The sequence below is a fragment of the Lissotriton helveticus genome, chromosome 5_1 (assembly GCF_964261635.1).
Source record: "Lissotriton helveticus chromosome 5_1, aLisHel1.1, whole genome shotgun sequence".
Taxonomy (NCBI): domain Eukaryota; kingdom Metazoa; phylum Chordata; class Amphibia; order Caudata; family Salamandridae; genus Lissotriton; species Lissotriton helveticus.
The window spans coordinates 480,998,129-481,017,316 of record NC_136065.1 but is presented as its reverse complement, the minus strand read 5'-3'; the positions used below and the strand labels follow the sequence as shown (position 1 = coordinate 481,017,316).

Sequence of the window (19,188 nt, the reverse complement as noted above, 5' to 3'; positions counted from 1 at the left end):
ATGCTAGGGGTCTCATGGTACTCTTGAGGTAATCGAGAAAGGAGGTTTGGAGAACTGCTGTAGGGAAATGCGGTTGAATAGTGACTGTCTGGGCGCAGGGAAATGCTAAAGAATGCATTCTTTAAGTTTATGATTGAAAAGTATTTAGCAACTAGGGGTACATTGGTGAGGATGACAGAAGGGTAGGGCACTACAGGGATTTCTGGTATCACTATGTCAGTAAGGGAATGCAGGTCTTGAATCAATACACCACAAGTTGGCCTTGGTCTTCTTGACGGGGTAAATTGGGGTGTTGCAGGGGGATATACCTGGGTAGATGACTCCCTGCTCCACCAGTGCATGTATAATGGGCAAAATGCCCTCCTCAGATTCTTTGGACAGAGGATATTGTCTCACTCTTGTCAGTATTGCTCATTCCTTCATGGTTATTCTAAATGGTACTGCTGAGCGGATGGGGCCTTCATTATGGGGGTCTTTTATCCACAAATTAGAGGGTACCTAATCAAGGTCATTGTCTTTGATTGTGCTAGAGAGGTTTCTTGGTTCAGCAGGCCTCCAGTGTGGTGCGTAGGGGTGTACTGTCATGGAAAACAATCTCTGTTCCTCTGAGGTCATTAACAAACAACTGGTCATCTTAAATGTCTTCCACCTGCATGTTGAGATCATGAAAGATGACATATGCCCATATTGTAAAGGTGTGGTCACTTGTCATCAGTGTCCCATAAGCGGGAGACACTTCCAGAGCCTCTATTTCCAGAATGAAGTCTTTGTCTAATGCTTCAGAATAAGGGCCCTGTCTTCGGAAGAGAAAGTTCTTAGGTAATTCAACTAATTTCCCTATCAATTCTGGTGTGTCTGCTATGATAGTGTACACTGCTTTAGTGAAGGCTAAAAGGTCTGTGGGTGCATGTACAAGATACTCCTGGTATTGAACATATCATAGATCTATCCTCTTCAAAGTCAATAGACATATTTAACTTTGACATGAGATCACGTCTTGGCAGGATAGCTTGGGCATTTGGGGAGAATAAGAGACAGCCGGCAACACACCTCCCCATCTCCGCAGGTTTAGAGAACGGAACCTTCATTATAGCCCTGAAGAACCTCCGTGTCCATTGATGAATTTGACAATTGGAGCCCCTTCTCAAGGATACAAGACATAGTGGCCCCAGTGTCGATGAGAAAGATATACTCCTTGTCATTTATTGGCTACCATCACAGTGGGTTCCTCGCCAGGCGGTGGGTCATCAATAAGACTGGACACATGAGACTACTCTACAAGCACCTTCATTGGGCATGTACTCCCATGTAATTTTACTGGAATGTGTTCCCTCCCCTGACAATTACCCCTCCTTGTGAGTTCCAGTGCTTCAAGGTGAGCTTCACTGTCTGTTGTGGTCTGTACTGCATTTGAGGCAGGGTTGCTCTAACTGCTGGGGCTGTATCTGTGGTTAAGGTGACAATTGCATTTGGGGCTGTGGGAGGTATATCACCTGAGGACTCATGGCAAGTTGTGCCACAATACCACCAGGTGGTGCCATTTGTTGGCCATATGTCACCCTTGTCAGGTTGTTAAGTTCATCTTCCTTTTTGAACCTACAATCTTTAATGAAATGTCCTGGCATCTTGCAACATAGGCATGTAAGTCCACTCCAGAATGTGAACACTCAATTTCCCCAAAACCTTCCATGCCATTTTCTTCCAGCATTCTGTTGTTGCTTCTCTGGACATACTGGTTGGGTTGTATCTGGATGCCCAGAGGAAACTGCAGCTAGCTGGGTGGTGGCATTGGCAATTCCCCCCTCTGCTTTCTAGGCCAAGCTCTCCTGGACCAATTTAGCTGCTGCTTTCTCCATTTTGTCTTTCTCAATTATTTTCTTTTCCCGTCTCTTCTTACAGAAACATATTATACTTACCTGTATCTCTGTCCATGGTTTGGTATCTAAGGCCACTATATTATCTAATGTGTTCTACACTTCAGCTAGTATACCCTTTTTCACTATGTTATAAAACAGTATTGCATTCTGTCCAGTCACTCCAAACGCTCCCCTACTTCTTGTGTCCATTTTCCTTCATTCTGCTGAGGATTTAGGCTGGATTTCCTGTGTCATAAGAGACCCAATGTATGGCCTGTCTGGATACATTTTCCTCAATTGTTTCCAAACAATTCCCCTTACTCTGTTAAAGGGTGACCCATCATATTTCGGGTTGGTCAATGTCACCTCCTCTATTCCTGCCTTTGTGAACAGTGTGTCTGTCTCATCTCCTGTAGCTCTTAATGTTCCCCTATTGAAAGAGCAATCCCTGCAGTATGTTTTTCTAAAGCTGCTATCTATTGCCCAGCCACCTTAGCGAGTGGTGGCAACTGTTATGTAAGGTTTTTTTTGTCCATTTGGGGCTATAAATATCCCCTGGGCCTTTAATTATGAAGGGTATTGGTGTCTGGACTGTAGTCCTATGGCCAGTAGGGCAACAAGACTCATACTTACACGCACACCTTTGCCACACTCTGAGACTTTCTTGCATATATGGGTAGCTCCAATAAGGATCCTGTACGTCCTCTGCATTTGCCATTTCTTGGGGTTCAAATGAACCCTCTTGCAGCCATGGTATCATCTATGATGTCAATCCTTCTGTCCAACCCAATTGGTTGTCATTAAAATGGACAACATTACGCCAACCCTTCTCATGTTGGAGTATAGTTTCACTGGGAGTCAAATCATTGCTTGGACACACAGGGAGTGCACGTGCCAGATCTTTCCTCAGTGTCATATTTACTGCTATGCCAAATTTTCCCTTTCTCCCATATGGGCATGCGTGCGCACCATTAAATGCTAATCTCCTTAGTTCAGGTGACCTCTTTGAAAAGCTTGTCCTGCCGAATTTCTTTCTTTGCCTCACAGGCATACTGAGACTGCTTCCTCTGATCCTTAGTAAGACTTTTCTGATCCCATATCTTCTTCCCCTAGGATGCTATGTGTAAGAACTGTGTACTCTGGTACTCTTTGTTCAGTCATATGTGGCCCATTTGGGGCCCTCCACTGTTACTTTTGGGTCTGCCTGTCTATCCTTCTGCATTTTGACCCACTTGCCTACACTATTCTCCTCTGCTCCTGGGTACATGAACTTCCAGCAGCCTGTGAAAGGATGTTCTGGTGTGAAGGCTACCCTTCTTGTTTCATTTTTAATGGTGAGACATGTTTTTCTCAAAACAGCTTCCTGTTTTCTAGCACCACCTATTCTCTGTGTGTCCCTTGACCCTTCATTAAGTACACACCCATCTTTCCTAGTAGGGGACATCTCATCCTCCAAATGAAGTGTAAATGTGACATCTACCATCCCTACATATTTAGTACTGTCCCCACCCAACGTCTCCCGTAGAGTAGTAGCCGTTCTAGGACATGGAGATATATGAACGTACTTTCTATGTTTAGAAGAAGGTTCTGATGGCGGGCTATACTCGGGGTCTGTATATCCCATAGTAGTGAGATGTGAAGAGGTGGGTAGTGAGTGCAATATACATGTCCCGTACCTTTGTAGTATCGAAACTTAATTGCACATCTAGATAGAGAGGTGGGGGTCTCAGATTTAACTTTGACTCTCTCATATTTGTTTCACAAAAAACCTTCCATAGGTCTTCCTTTTCTCTAGTCTTCCTTTTCTCTAGTTTACTTCCCTTGATTTTGCTTTGAAGGAAGGTGGCCATATGTTCTACCATTGGAATATCAAATGTACCCTATTTGGGCCAGACATGTGCAAATTTGATGTTGCTTTATGACATTCTTTTTTTTTTAAAAACATTTTTTATTAAGGGACAAAGATCTGCGTTTAAGTTTTTTACATTTGACAAAGCATGTACGTTACAGTCCATATTATTTGCACAATAGGTTTCACAATTCTCACATTTGGTCAACAATATAAGCATTACATTATCGCTGTATGATGTGACAGTTTTATATCTCCTCTTCTGGGTCCCGGTCTGTTGCTGGTGGGGTACATATATTTCCTCTATAGGCATTCCATTTACCCCACATCCTTTCTCATTTCTGAGCTACATTTCGCTTAGCTATTATCATCCCCAGTGTTGCCCAGGTTTGTCCAGCATGGTTTAAGTCTGTTGGTTCCCACACATTCAAGAGACAACATTTGGGTTCAGGTGAGACCGGGTAGGTGCTGACCTCCGTGATGGTACTCATTACTGTTGTCCAGAATCTTTTGATAACCCGACATTCCCACAATGTGTGGTAGAAGGTACCTATTTCGTTACATTGGCGCATGTAGTACTGTTCTGAGGCTTTCCCTATTTTACATAATGTCACTCTAGTAAAGTATGTCCTATGTAATATTTTGAGTTGTACCAAACGCAATCTAGAGAACACCACCACCACCCTTGGTGATTCTATCGCTTCCTGCCAGTCGGTGTCGTCTAGTTCCCCAACCTCTTCCTGCCACTTAACCCGCAGTTTTTCTAAGGGATCTATTTGGTTGTTGATTATTTTGTGGTATGTTAGGGAGATCGCTTTCCTATCCACGTGTTCCGTTAGTAGTAGGTCATCCAAGGGGAAGCTTTATGCCATTCTTTGCAATATTTCTTTATCCTGCCCTTGTCTCCCGAGAACACCTCAACCATGTGTTCTAACAGAGAGCCCATGTCTTTTTAGTGAACTTGATCTTATGTACTATAGTTTACACTGTAAGTGGACTCCTATTTACTTTATGGGGTATTTTCAAACTTTACCCAAACCTTTATTGGGCCGTGAAGGTGAACATCAGATATATTTATCCCTAGACCACTTCCCTCACTACTCCTGGGGCATTGGTCAATGCTTTTAGAGGCCTTCTAGAGGATGCCTTATTGCAACAGATTTTGTAGATTTTTAAACAAACTCCTGTATTCTAATTATGCAAAGGTCTTGTTCACAGTTACCTGAAAGGTAGTTAATTATATTCCTTTTTATAGTAGCTGATAAGTCTTCTTCTGTCTATAAACTCTCAGGAAATGTGGGTATGCCCCAATCTATATTGTTTCCTCATTCTCCTAGCCTCCAATCGTTTCATACTGGGCATAATAATTAGTAGTGTCAGTAGTTAGTATGGGGTTCATGTGGCTACTACACTTCTTCTACCATGGAGGACAATGGTTTTGCATTAGGTCTTTGGATGGGACTTTTTTAATTGCCTGGCAGGGGTATCTCTGTTACATCAATGTAAGTTATATTAAGGCTAAGAGGTGATTTACTATCACTATCTAGGCATTTAATTCATACATTTCTAGCATTAAGGGGTTATTCAGTGGTATTGGTATTGTGGGTCTACTAAGGTCAGTTAAGTTGGAGAGGACGACAGCCTAAAGTTATAAAAATGGATAACTAACTCAGGGGTCTGTTGTAATTGATTAGTTAACTATTGGGACAGTAAACCTAATTCAGTAAATTACTTTAAACTTTCATGTATAATGTTGTAACGTATCCCCCAAAAGAATAGGAAATCTAATACTTATTCCTAAATTATACACTGCATACTAACATTATTTCCTAGCCACATTTCTATCTTATACATACGTGTACATACACAGAAATACTATATTTCATACTAAGACAACCAAAACACTACTGGCTCTATTCTAAATTACATACTAGGAAAAAAAAAATCATTACTGGTCACTTCCCTCTGGATTCGTTGAGAGGACAACTTTTTACTATTTTGCAGAACATACACTGATTACTCAGCCTCAAACCCTGTTCTCCCTTGACTAATTTTAAATATTTAGTTGAATCCTTCGTATCTTCCGGTCTTACCCCAAGGATCCTTTAATATTGTGTCAATACACAATCTTGCATGCAAACAATAAAATGATATACTATTGTAAAAATTGTTACTGTCTTTACATATAGAAGTAACAGACTTCGTACTGTACCCACCTTAAAAAAAACTTCAGGTGCGTGGCCAACCATCATGGACTCAAAGACGTAACTTCGATTGGCTCCGTGGCAGAGCCCTGTGGCAGAGTCACAAGGGGAGTCTAGTCCCAGGCAGAAGCCCTTCCGAGAGTGGGGACTGGACTGTTAGGTGATTGTGATCGACCCTGGACAGCCTCTGCAGAGGTTTGGAGGCTGTGAAGCGGCTTTCTGCTGAAGGCAGATCGGGACCACGACTACCTGGACAAGATGGCGGGCAGGTCCCGTTACCGCTAAATCGCCAGGCTACCTGTGAGTAAAGAGGGGCATCGGCGGCTGAGCAGGTCACCAAGGCGTTGGACATTCGGCCTGTAATTTGGGGACCCCCTCATGGAAGAGGCGACCGGCGCAAGAGACCTTCTCGCACACGTGCTCTACTGTAATGGCAGCCGCGTGTAGCGGCAACCCCCGGCCTCCACGGATTTTCCACAGCGGCGCAGACCGCGCCAGCTCCACGATAGGGAGCTAGGAGTGAGCCCTAGCCCCGGTGCTTATGCAGGTGCCGAGGGGATATCCAATTGCAGCAACCGAGTCATCGAGCGACGAAGAGGCAAGAAGGTGAGAGGGGCCCCCCTCGGAGGCGCTCATACATGTGAGGGCTGCTGGCAATAATTACAAGAGACTGCGAAAAGGCATAGAAGAGGGTGGTTCGCCAGGACTGGTCCCAGGAGGCAACGCTGCACCATAGGGAAGGACTGATCCCCTGAAGGAGATGCCTGGCCCTTTCTCTGACCTTAACATGTAGCTGGCTGTCAGCCAAAATAGAGCATGCAAGGCCTAACATGGAGTGCGACCACAGAGCACATGGTCCAAGTGAAAAGGAGAGATGCAGTACATTAGCAGGAACCATAGAAACACGCAGTGCACCGGGGATGAAGGGGGGCGCGCTGATCCGTACATCTTCACAGATTCCTCCCCACGGAGTCATCTTTCCCCTCTGAACTTGTGGTCTAAGAGTGGATGCAGAATTGCCCCTGTGCCACCCAAAAAAGCCCAGCCCAACTTGGTCTCTAGCTACTTCGGGACGTCCAAAACAGGAGAGGCTCAAGAGGAGGAGGGAGCTCTGGGATCGGGATGATTGGTGCTCATACGGGAGAACCTTTGTGTAACCCTGAGGGACTTAAAAAAAAAAGAGTTAAGAGAAGATGTAAAGGCAAAAATAGGGGCTTCCTTCAAATCGGAAATGGGCGCCAAACTTACTGCACTCCAGCCGGGCTTGGACTCGGTTGCGACACGCACCCTAGACCTAGAAGCAAAATGCCAAGAATTGGAAGGCTGCATCCAACCGCTGGAGGAGGGGACGGAATCCCTTACAGCCCAGTTGAATTCCACACTTCTCAAATGTGAAGACCTGGAGAACCGCTCCCGAAAAGGGAACTTAAGGGTGCGAGGCTTAGAGAAAGGGAAAGAAGGAACGGACATAGATGCATATATGGTAGGCCTGTTCTCCAGCATTTTAGGCGAGGGGGCAAGCGAAGTGCTTTTGGAACGTGTCCACAGGGTGGGCCTGACCTTGCAGGGGAGAAACCATTGCTTGAGAGACCTTCTAGGCAAATACACCTCCTTCAAGATTAAATAACTAGTGCTCCGAAAAGCCCGAGACCGAGACTTGGTGGAATACCAAGGCGCAATATGTACTCGTTTCAAGATGTACCCCAGGCCACACTGAGGAGACGCCAACAATTTCAACTAATCACTGCTGCCCTGAGGGAACGCCACATTAGGTATAGGTGGACCTACCCCTTTGGACTGGCTTTCTCCTTCAATAACAAGCTCAAACACTTCACAGAAGTTGAGGGAGCGGCAGCCTAGCTCAGTTTGGGGAAACACCCGGCATCAAAAGAAACCATGCCGAAAGAAGCCTCCGCCAACAGGCCCGTAGGCCGGGGAGCTACAGGGGCCTGGCAGACCCCTAGGAAATCGAACAAGAACACATCGTAATGAGCTCTCCTGCCTATCTCACGTTCTGTTCCACCTATTGAAGCGTCTGCCTGACCGAACAAATCGAATGCGATGTAGATCCCTCCCGGGGAGTTTGGAATTCTCCCTGGGTAGGGGACAGACCGGAGCACAGGACTCTCTCTGCATTTGTTTCTCACACCTTCTATTGCCGCCAACCAGCTCACGTCAGCCAGTAAGCATCGCTTCGATGGGCAGATCTGAGAAAGGACTATTCTAGGGTCAAGATCTACCAACAATCTCCCATGGATCTCTGGGTGCGGGAATGGTCTTGCCCCATTAGCTTACCAAGGATCCAATTCCGAGGAACTTTGCAATATCCTGAACTGTTCATGTTTTTCATTCCTATAGTTGGTTTATCATTTATTTTACCCAGGGATCACAGCCTAACCATGTTGGAGTGGCGAGGGGGTAAGGGGTAAGGGGGGTCTCCACAACTGCTGAGGTCGAGTTAAAGGGACAGATGGGGGTTAAATTAATGTCATGGAATGGTAGGGGCCTCAACTCCCCTAACAAAAGGCAACACTTCTGGAAGTTTCTGGGGGATCATGGCCCGCAGGTGGTGGCAGTGCAAGAGACTCATCTTAAAAGGGGAGAAGAAATTAGGCTGAAGCACAGACACTATCCCCTGATATTTCGGTCAGCCAGCACCAAAAAACAAAATGGAGTGGCCCTGCTGTTCCATTCCTCAGCCCCCTTTCATCTGGACGACTCAAAATGTGATAAGGAGGGGAGATTTATTATGGTTAAGGGCTCATTATTGGGCATACCCTGCACGATAGCCGCAGTGTACGCGCCTAATGTGGGACAGGCAGAATTTCTCTCCACCATTCTCCTATCTCTGACGGGCTTTGCTTCAGAGAAATTGTTCTCATGGGTAATTTTAATCTTATATGGGACTCGCAGATGGATACTACACATCCACAGAGAGTGAGGGGGGATGTTTAGCAGGGCTCGGAAACTATCCATGCAACAGCTGGGTCTCCTAGACATTTGGCAGACCCTTTACCCCACCGGGCGTGACTTCTCCTTTTTTTCGCTCAGCCCACAGGTCGTACTCGAGGATAGACCACATTTTTATTAGTTAATCACTTGCAAATGCTTGTACGGCTTCCCTCTTTCTCCCCATAGCTATATCGGACCATGCTCCTGTGCCCTGTGTATTGAACTGGCAGCCCCACGTTCTAAATTGACCAGAATGTATTTCCCAGAGGTGCTGTGCAGAGATAGATTACACTGAGATGACGTTCACAAAGCTATTAGGGTTTTTTTCACTATTAATGATCCCGCGGATACATCCGCCACAAACAATTGGTATGCCTTCAAGGCATATATACGGGGTCATTGCATCTCCCTAGCCACCTCCATCAGGAAGCTCCAAATGAAAGAAAAATTGGAGTTGGAACAAGAGTTGCTGAAGGCCGAGAACCTCCATAAGGCCGCTTTTTCAACCCTGGTTCTTCGGACGGTCACATTTACACTAACAGAGTAGAAAAGACTTTATTGAGACTTCAGGCTCGTGGGTACAAGGGGTAGGATAAGGTAGGTTCCCTCTTGGCGAGACAGCTGAGGGTGAAGCAGGAGAATGATTATATAAAACATTGACGGGAATGGGGTCACACAAATCAATGAGGAGGGGAAAGCCAGAACGTTCCACGATTTCTATAGTACTCTATATCAGGCGGAACCTCCCCGACTGGCGGACCAGATGCAATACTTAGATGCTGTGGATCTTCTTCAGGTCCCGGCATCAACTAACGAGCTTTTGGGCTGCGCCATGTCCGAGGAGGAGGTGCAGGCGGCCATTGACTCCCTCAAGCGACATAAAGCCCCAGTCCCTGATGGGTTTACGGCACAGTTCTTCCGCACCTTAGTTGCTGACTTAGCGCCTCAGCTCACTATCCTATTCGCTGATATTGCAACAAACCAGGCGCTCTCGCCCTCTATGGGGAAGCCCTGTTATCAATAATCCCAAAGGCAGGTAAAGACCTCCAACAATGTTCTTCCTACAGGCCTGTAACTTTGTTAAATCTAGATGCAAAACTTTACTCCAAAATCCGGGCCACTAGAATGGAGAAAATTCTACCCACTTCCATTCACCCCAACCAATCAGGGTATATTAAAGGGCGTCAGACCCATGACGATCTTCGCAGGGTTTTCCATCTTATAGATAAGACCCAGAAAAAAAAGGATACTGGCTGCCCTTTTATCGCTCGACGCAGAGAAAGCCTTTGACCGGCTTGATTGGACTTTTTTACAGCTCTCTCAGCGTCGATTTGGATTCTGGGGAATGGTAAGAGCAAACTTTAGTGCCCCGAGATCTAGGGTTGTGGTAAACTGAGTGGCTTCTGATTTTTGTAACTTAGCTATGGGCACCAGACCAGGCTGCCCTCTCTCCCCGATGCGCTTGACCCTCATCATTGAACCTTTTGTGGCTAGGGTGAGAGCAGACCCGCAGATAAGTGGCATTCAATTTGGCACAGATGACAATAAAATATTGCTGTTTACCGATGATGTTCTCCTGCCAATAACTAACCCGGTAGCCTCCTTGACCGAGATACATCAGGATCTATTACAGTTCGAAAAGGTCTCAGACTTCAATGTTAAACTCTCTAAATCCTTTGTTCTCAACTTAACAATGCCTCCAGAGGTGCAAAGAGCGGTTGAAGGGATGTATTCCTTTCGTTGGGCACAAAAGGAATTACATATCTTAGGGTACAAATCACCCCCAAACTGTGCGATCTGTACAGGGCTAAGTTTCCCCCACTGCTTAGACAGATTTAAAATGATTTTTAAAAATGGAGTGCATCCTATATCTCCTGGATAGTTCGAATCAACATGGCCAAGATGAACGTGCTTCCACGCCTTCTCTATCTTTTTCAGGGGCTCCTTATCCTACCTGAGAAGAGGCTATTCCCTGAACTGAAATCCATGATTATTAACTTCATATGGCAGGGGCAAAGAGCGTGTCTGTCTCACTATCTTCTGACAAGACCACGCCTTAAGGGGGGCCTTGCTCTCCCTGACTTCTTGAAATATTACAGAGGAGCCCAGCTGCAGGTCCTGGGTGAGTGGTCACTGAGGGAATCGGAGAAATTGTGGCTTCACATAGATAGGCAGATGATGGGTAGAACCATTTGGGACTTGCCTTGCAGGCAAACGCTTACTTGAGCATTCCCACAGCAGCAACACTCCAGGTATGGGACACGGTGACCAAAACCCTACCTGTGACCACGTTCCCTTCTCCCTATACGCCCATTCATTTTAGTAGAAAAAATGAAGAACAGAACGACCGACCAAGGTCTAGCACAACCACAAACACAAGTACCATCAATAGTTATAATTATGGTGCGATACACTTCCCGCACCCGTCGTCCCAAGGTGCAATTCAGGTCAAAACGTTCATAGAAAGGCGGACGGCGCACTCTTTGAAATCATACAAAAGTTAATTCAGTTCAAGAATAATTATTTTCTTTATTTCGGTAATCTTTACCAAAAACGACACTTAGCCAATGCGTTTCGTTCCTTGTTGGAACTTCGTCAGGGCTCCAAATAGATATAGGCTGAAGAAACTTGATCCAATTCAAACTAGTGGAAAGAGCACTGTATGCAAATATTGATTCAGTAGTAAACTCAAAATATGTATATGCCGATACGGCGTAGAAACTTGATCCAAGTCAATCAAGAATAACAAGGACACCGTGTGGAGATTTGATTCAATAATAAATGACAGACTCACAAGGATGTATATCCATGGACATGTGAAAACGGAATGTAGAAGCACATGTAAGCCCCCTCTGGAAAGGCCAGACAGACGGTGACTAGCAGATGACAACCTAATCGGCTTGAACTATAACGTATGTGGCGGTCCCGGCATAATAAACAGGAAAACCTTAAATGTTCATGATCTCTGACCTCTTCTCTGGAGGAAAGATTCACATCTTTACTGACTGCGTAAGTCATTTTCAGCACCCACAACCTGAAGGCTTCCATTACGCACAACTAGTTCACTGGGCCCAACAGCCGCAAATGCGACAGGCAGCCACTAGAGAACTACAACCGTTGGAAAAATTCATCCAATCTGGCAACACAGGAAGGGGCTGCATCTCCTTTCTCTATACACTCATGCTCACATTGGGTTCTCAGAAATCATTACGTCATAGAGCCTTTTGGGAGGGTATCCTGCCAACCGCGCCATCAGATAAGCAAAGGGAATGCCTATATAAAGACATAGCGAAATACACTTGTTCCATGTTCCTGAGGGAAGCCCACTATAAAACGTTATACATCTGGTATGTCTACCCACAGAAACTACACTCCATCTTCCCCAATACAACAGATCGCTGCTGGTGGGGTTGTTGTCTTCTTGGGGATTTTATGCACATATGGTGGGATTGCCCGGCTATACAGCCCTTCTGGAAGGAAATACTTTCCCAGATCAAACTAATATCAGGGTTCCCGATTGGTGACTCCATGTAACACATTCTCTTGGGGGTTCGTAATCCAATGCTCTAATATCAGAACCAAGGGGACCGATCCATCATGTGTTTATGTCTAGGTGCAGCAAAGATGGCTTCAGCGGCAGCATGGAAGAGGCCAGAAGCTCCCTCCCTCACACAATGGCATGCCCGCTTATGGCACGTACTAGCCCTGGAACGATTGTCCGACATCATTGATGACTCTCGCAAGGGCTTTGACTATGTTAGGACCCCACTAGTCAGCTACCTCTCGGATGGACTCCCTCTGTGTGCGTGCAGTCCCAGGTTGCAGGCACTACACCTCTTCCTGATTTAATAAGGGGTTCCCCTCCACAGGGGTGAAGGCTTGTGTGTTACCCCTCACTTGTGAACCCTCTTGCGCGGGACGCGGGAGACAGTCTTCTTGACCCCCCTATCCACATATCAGACTATAGGCGTGTGTGTTTTCCCGGGGGGGGGGGGGTTCTCTTTTTATTTCTTTCTTCTTATTTATTCACTGGTGGTTTGCTTCGCTACGAATGCAAATGTTCGAATATTGTAGAAATCAGCTTCTCAAAGTTATTCATGGGGGAAATCCGTCCTGGTTACGAAACTGTACCGATACAATAGCTAACCACTGCATGGATTTTGATCCTGTGAAAAAGGATTGAACGCATTATGGTTTTTATAAAAATGTTTGTAACCTGTGAATAAAATTCAATAAACAGATTTTGACAACAAAAAAAAACTTCAAACACGCAAGTAGTACCTGCCCCTAAGAAATGCAGAGACATTTACTGTACAACTGTATCTCTTTTACCTTTCTAAAGTGTGAAAGTAACTTCTTTGGGGACAGGCAGTATTCTGGTCTGGCAGTCAGTGAAGTAAATATGATGGAGGAAAATCTATTTAAAAGTAAGACAAAACAAGTTTACACAATATTATGGGTTTAATCAATTAATCAATTGGGAAAATCAGCCAGTTTCAAACAGAGACCAAAGTCTGAAGTTCAAAGTTCTGGATTACAAGCAGGTGTATATTTACTGCAAACCCCCCACAAAACACGGGTTACAAATTCCGATACACTGCAAATAGGAATCTGTGCAGATATGATATTGCCAACACATGTAAATATGTCAAAGAATAGTCTGCCTGTCCATGTTTAGCAGAAGCCCCCCTTTTTTGGGTTTTTTCTTTTAGTTCTCAGAATAAGGGTGAGATAATCATAGAAAAACATTTTTGTTTTTCTGCATAGCGAGTGATTAGCTTGACGTCATTGGGCCCAGTCCTGCTTTCTGAGTTTAACATATTCTCAACAGGCTTGGATTAAGACAGAATACATGCTTGCTCAATGTTCAATGACAGTGCAAAAACTATTTCTACTGTCGACCTCTCACTGTGTTTGTTTACATTTAGAAATGTGGGGACCTTTTCTGTGATATCTATACTAATTATTGATGTTCTGTCAAGTGGTTATCTGCAAAGAAATATTATCTATTTATGTATTTTATCGCAGCTAAATTGACCATGCAACATTCATGTTTGTTTCCTAAAACTAATGTGCACTATGACCTATGTATTTTTATAGAACCCACAGTTACCTTTTTCAGCAAATCCATTTGTTAGGCCTAGGCCAGTTCACCAATTACAGAGGTTTAAAACTATCCCTCACCTGAAATGTTTGTATTGGGGTTTGGGATTTTATATGTGTATATGTGTCTATAAAATGTATTTCTATTATTTTCCTACATCAGTCCCCCTCAAAGGATTCTTCAACTATTTTTCCCACCATCCTATTTACTAGAGGATGACCTTATGCTCACTACTCTTTCCCTCGGCATCGGTCAATGTCCTTATTATCCACATCATTGTCCAGCACATAAGTACAGCAAGCCAACCCGATCTTCTTACAGACCACCTCCTCCCATGGCTGTCATTAAGTCCAGTACAAATCTGTACTGCATTACCATCAGTCTAAGGGCTCGGAGGTCTTCCTTGATAGTACTGAATCCATCTTCAGTTACATTGATTGTCTTCACTAACTCTCAGTGTGTCATTTACAGCCAGCAGGCAGTTGCTTTTGCCTGAACAAGTGGTAGGATGCTCCCAAAAAAGAGCTGGGCATCATTGAATTGTCTTTATTCCTGTGGAGTATATATACTACAAAAGCCCCCTAAAAAAACAGGTTACAAATTCCTATGTGACGCAAATAGCAAGTTGGGCAGATAAAGTATTGCCAAAACAAATAAATATTTCCGAGAATTGTGTACGTGTCCATGTTTAGCAGAAGCCCTCTCCTTTGGGATTTTTCTTATAGGTCTCAGAATAAGGGTGCAATAATCATAGAAAACATTTTTTTCCACATAGTGAGTGATTATCTCTTGTTTGATGTCATTGGGTCCAGTCCAGCTTATCTGACTTTAACATATTTTTAACAGGCTTGCGCTAAGGCAGAATCCACTCTTGTTTACACCCTGTACTCAATGCTCTATGACAATGCAAAAACAATTTCTACTGTCTACCTCTTGTGTTTGTTTAACATATGGAAATGTGGTGACCTTCTCTGTGACATCTACACTAAATATTGATGTCCTGTCAAGTTTGTAACTGCAAAGAAATATAATCTATTTCTGTATATTATCACAGCTAAATTAACCAAGCAACATTCATGTATGCTTCCCAACACTAATGTGCCCTATGACCTATGTATTTCTTCAGAACCCACAGTTATCTTTTCCAGTACATTCATTAGGCCTAGGCTGGTTCACTACTTACATAGGTTTAAAACTATCCCTCACCTTTAATATTTGTAATGGAGTTAGGGATTTTATATTTGTGTGTATGTGTCTATAAAATGTATTCTAATATTTCCCTAAATGAAGCTTCAGGACATTTTCTTCTAGGCGATAATGCAGCAGCGTCCTCACCCAGAGCCGTGTTTTTCCCTTCTGCATGTCCCAACAGTGCAAAGCATTCTGGGATGATTTCCTGCATGCTGGCTTCTGGCATATGCTGCATGCAGGAAAATAAATTGAAAAATCTGTTTAAATGGATTGCACACATTCTTTATTGACAAATAAGGTTTCTCTTTATTCACATATTTATGAAAGTGCTCTTTTTGTATGGTCACCCCCAACACTTTTTGCCCCAATGCTGATGGCTATGACTCTGGAAGTGCACTGGAGCCTGCTGTCCTGGCCCAAGTGCCAGTGCTCTCTCCCTAAAAACCAGGTGAGCAGATCGGTACCCCGAATTGCAGAAGACTTTCACCCCCTTATAAGACCCTAGTAAATGTACCAAGGGTACCTAGGGCATGAATGTTAGTGGGCTCACCAGGCAGCGGCAGTGTCATGCATCACACTCCCAAATAAAGGAAAATCAGCACTCCAAAGATGAGGCACTTGGTAAAGCAGGAAAAAGCAACTGGAAACGAGGCTCAACACTCACAAAATGAGGCAAATCAAAGGGCAGTTTCAAAATAAAGTGTGGGGTTTTATTAATGCAACACTCTCTGACAGAAAGACTTTCCAGATGTTAAATGAAACAGATAGAACAAAATGCAAATGTATATAGATATACATATGTGCACAATCAAGTAATAATAAAACACTCACAAGTAATCAAATGCATGTTATAAAACACAAGCCGATAATAATGGCAAAATACACACAAATAACAATAATAATGAAACGCTCACAAGTCAAATAATAATGGAACATTTGCAATTAAAATGCAAGGAAGCAAAATATAAACAGATAATAATAATGGACGTCCAAAGCAAGAAGCAAGCACTGTCAAATCCAGAAATAACCACTGTCAAATGGAAGACTCAAATATAAAGTGCACCACATGAAAACATCACAGAGCAATGAAACTCATAGCTAATACATGACTTTTGAGAACACATCATTCTGGCCATCTCAACTGGGAAGCCCTTTCAGTCGTCCAGAAGTCTCAATGGAACAGTAAAACCTTCCTGTGATGTTGCGTCCACCTCACAAGTAAGCTTCTGTATGAGCACAAAAACTTCCTGTTTTTAATACTTTTTACTAACACAGAGAAAGAATTCTAGAAATTCCCACTCCCTTCATCTATTGCAAAACCAAGGCTGACCATACCAGTCTGCTCCAAGGTCAAGATGAAAGCGGCAGAACCTCCATGTTTTGACTCTGAGACAGAGAATTACATTCCTCTCTCACGCTTTCAAACGTACATCACACACATTCTGTTCCTGCAAGGTTGTTTTTCTCTCTGCTGAGGCGAAATCAAAACACCCCACTCTGAAGCTGCAAGGAGGCCCAAAATGAGAGCACAAAATGATGTTGTACATTCAAAATGGATATCAAAAAAGATTCCTTTCTGGGTACTTATTTTACCAGGTGACCATGAGGCCTATCCGTACCAATTGGCGGTATTTAGCATTTACGTTTGGCAAATTCAAGAAGTCAAAATTTAAACCTCCACACTAGGATACTTTTGTTTTTTACTCAAAATTTATTTTATAGAAATTCGTATTTGGGCATTCATTTTAAATACACTGTATAATTTAAACACGGTGTTTAAATTATACAGTGTATTTAAAATGAATGCCCAAATACGAATTTCTATAAAATAAATTTTGAGTAAAAATGCTAAATACCGCCAATTGGTACGGATAGGCCTCATGGTCACCTGGTAAAATAAGTACCCAGAAAGGAATCTTTTTTGATATAACTTTTGACCCAGTCCTTTCTGGTCCCTGGGAAACTCTCTTTTTTGTGAGATACATTCAAAATGGAGTCAGTTAAAACATAGAGAGTTAAAGGTCACCACAAAAATACATGTGGCATTACAGGCACCTCATCCGCTATGGCGGAGGAGCGTCGCCCCCGCTGCTGAAAGCCAGCTGAGGGAAACGGGAAAAATGAAATGATAATAAATTGGTTTTATCATCATTTTATTTTCCCGTTTCCCTCTGAAGCCAGCCAAGTCTTTGCGGGGCAGGGGTTGGCTGTCTTCACAGCCAGCAGGGGAGGAGTAGTGCACACTGTAAGTGTGCATGACGGTTTGCCGGTCAAACCTTCATGCGCACTTAGGTTTTCCAACCCAGCTGTGTTGCATAGCCTGGTTGGCGAAACAGCATAGACTCCTAGGCCCTGTCTGAGCAGCAAACCAAGCTGCTCAGACCAATCCTGGCACTGCTCTCTTGCTATTGAGAGAAGCTCCAGGATTGGGTGGGTAGCCTGTGCTGGTGTTCCAGGGACTGTTGGGACACCATCAAGAGGAGAACCCTGAGGTGGCCAGCAGTATCGGAGCAGGTAAGCCTCTCCTGCCCCAACTATGTGAGTTTTGCGGTGGCCGCCACTGTCAACAGGACCTGCAGCACTGTTAGTGCCACCCTGAGTGACCCAAGTAAACAGATGACAGTAGGCGTGCCATTGCATACTGCAGGAACAGTGCAAACTACTCCAACTCTACTTTGCCCTCACCGTGAGTGGCAAGATTAAAGCACTATTTTTAATATATGTCAGTCGCCCCTATGGTAGGCCTCCTGAGCCCTGGATTCAGGAGGCATTAGAATAAAGGTGTAGACATGTAAGTGCAAGCTTAAAATAGCCTCTTTCCATTAAGGGCTACTATAAGTTATCAGGGGGCCATAGGATAATATGGGTTAGCACCCAACACCCCTGAGGTTGACAGCCCTATTATGGTCCAGCTGAATATAGTCATGTTTGCTATAAAAAAACTTGTCCCATCACTCCTAACATGATTCCAATGTCGGGTTTGATGTGACATGGAACCAGGTGGCTACCTTAGAGGATGCCCACCTGGTTGCCCCAGCCTTTTCTGTACCCTGGCTGGCAGCCTGCAGCTGCTACCACCAAGACAGGAATCTGACGCCCGGCCTGGAAGTGTGAATTCTCTCAGGAGTCCGAAACAAAGGCCCGGCAGGATGGAGGGGAGACCTTCCTCACCGACAGGATGGATAGTGAAGCAGCACATTACGACGGTGAGATTCAAAGCATGCACTGCACCTCTGATATGAAAGCATGCTGACTCCCAAAGGAGAAAACAGCCCTCCCCCTGCCCCCAGCACATTTGCACCCAGGCAGATGGGAAAATTAAATAGTGTTCAAGCCCAGATGGCTGGCCACACCCCTAGGGTGGGCAATCTGGTCTGTACTGCCGAGGAAGGTTTCTGCCATTTTTAAAAGTGGCAGAATAGAGGGTTACGGGTAGAAAAGGTGACATCCGCCCGAGGATGTAATCACCTCAGGGGTGGATAAGCTGCTTGGGCTAGTATCCCATTGGATACTCGCACCCACACTCCTAAAGCCCCTAAATCTAGGATTTAAGGAGGGGCACTCCAGGCACCAGAACCTCAGATCTGAGAAGACTTGTAACAGAAGTAAAAGAAGAGAACCGAGTCTGTGACTTCAGAACCTGCACAAAGCAAAGGCATGGTAACCAGTACCTTTGACAATCCCCTTGCAACTGCACAACTGTGACTCGTCCCAGACCAAAGACTGCCCCCCCCCACAGAGGGACCCCTTTGAGTGCCAAAGGTGCTAATCCCCTGTAGCCCTCAGTTAAAGCATATGCCCGGAAGCAGAGAATTGCGCTGGCCATCGGATCCTCCGAGGGATCAGGCAAAAGTAGATGGTCCAGTACATTGTGGGAAACATAGTCCCGACCTTCAGGAAGTTTCAGGTGGCTACTGTTTTCCCCAGACCAAACATTGAAATATCATCATGCTGACCATACCGCTGCCAAGGCTTATTGTGACCAGTCCAGTTACCACCATCTTTGTTCGATGCAGCAACACATGGGAACTA

At 44.5% G+C, this 19,188-nt stretch overlaps 1 pseudogene; it reads right to left on the bottom strand.

The window, feature by feature from the left end:
- Positions 1-1,287: 1,287 nt before the first annotated feature.
- The window catches only part of LOC144752497 (uncharacterized), a 56,177-nt pseudogene continuing 38,276 nt past the window's right edge, over positions 1,288-19,188 (bottom strand).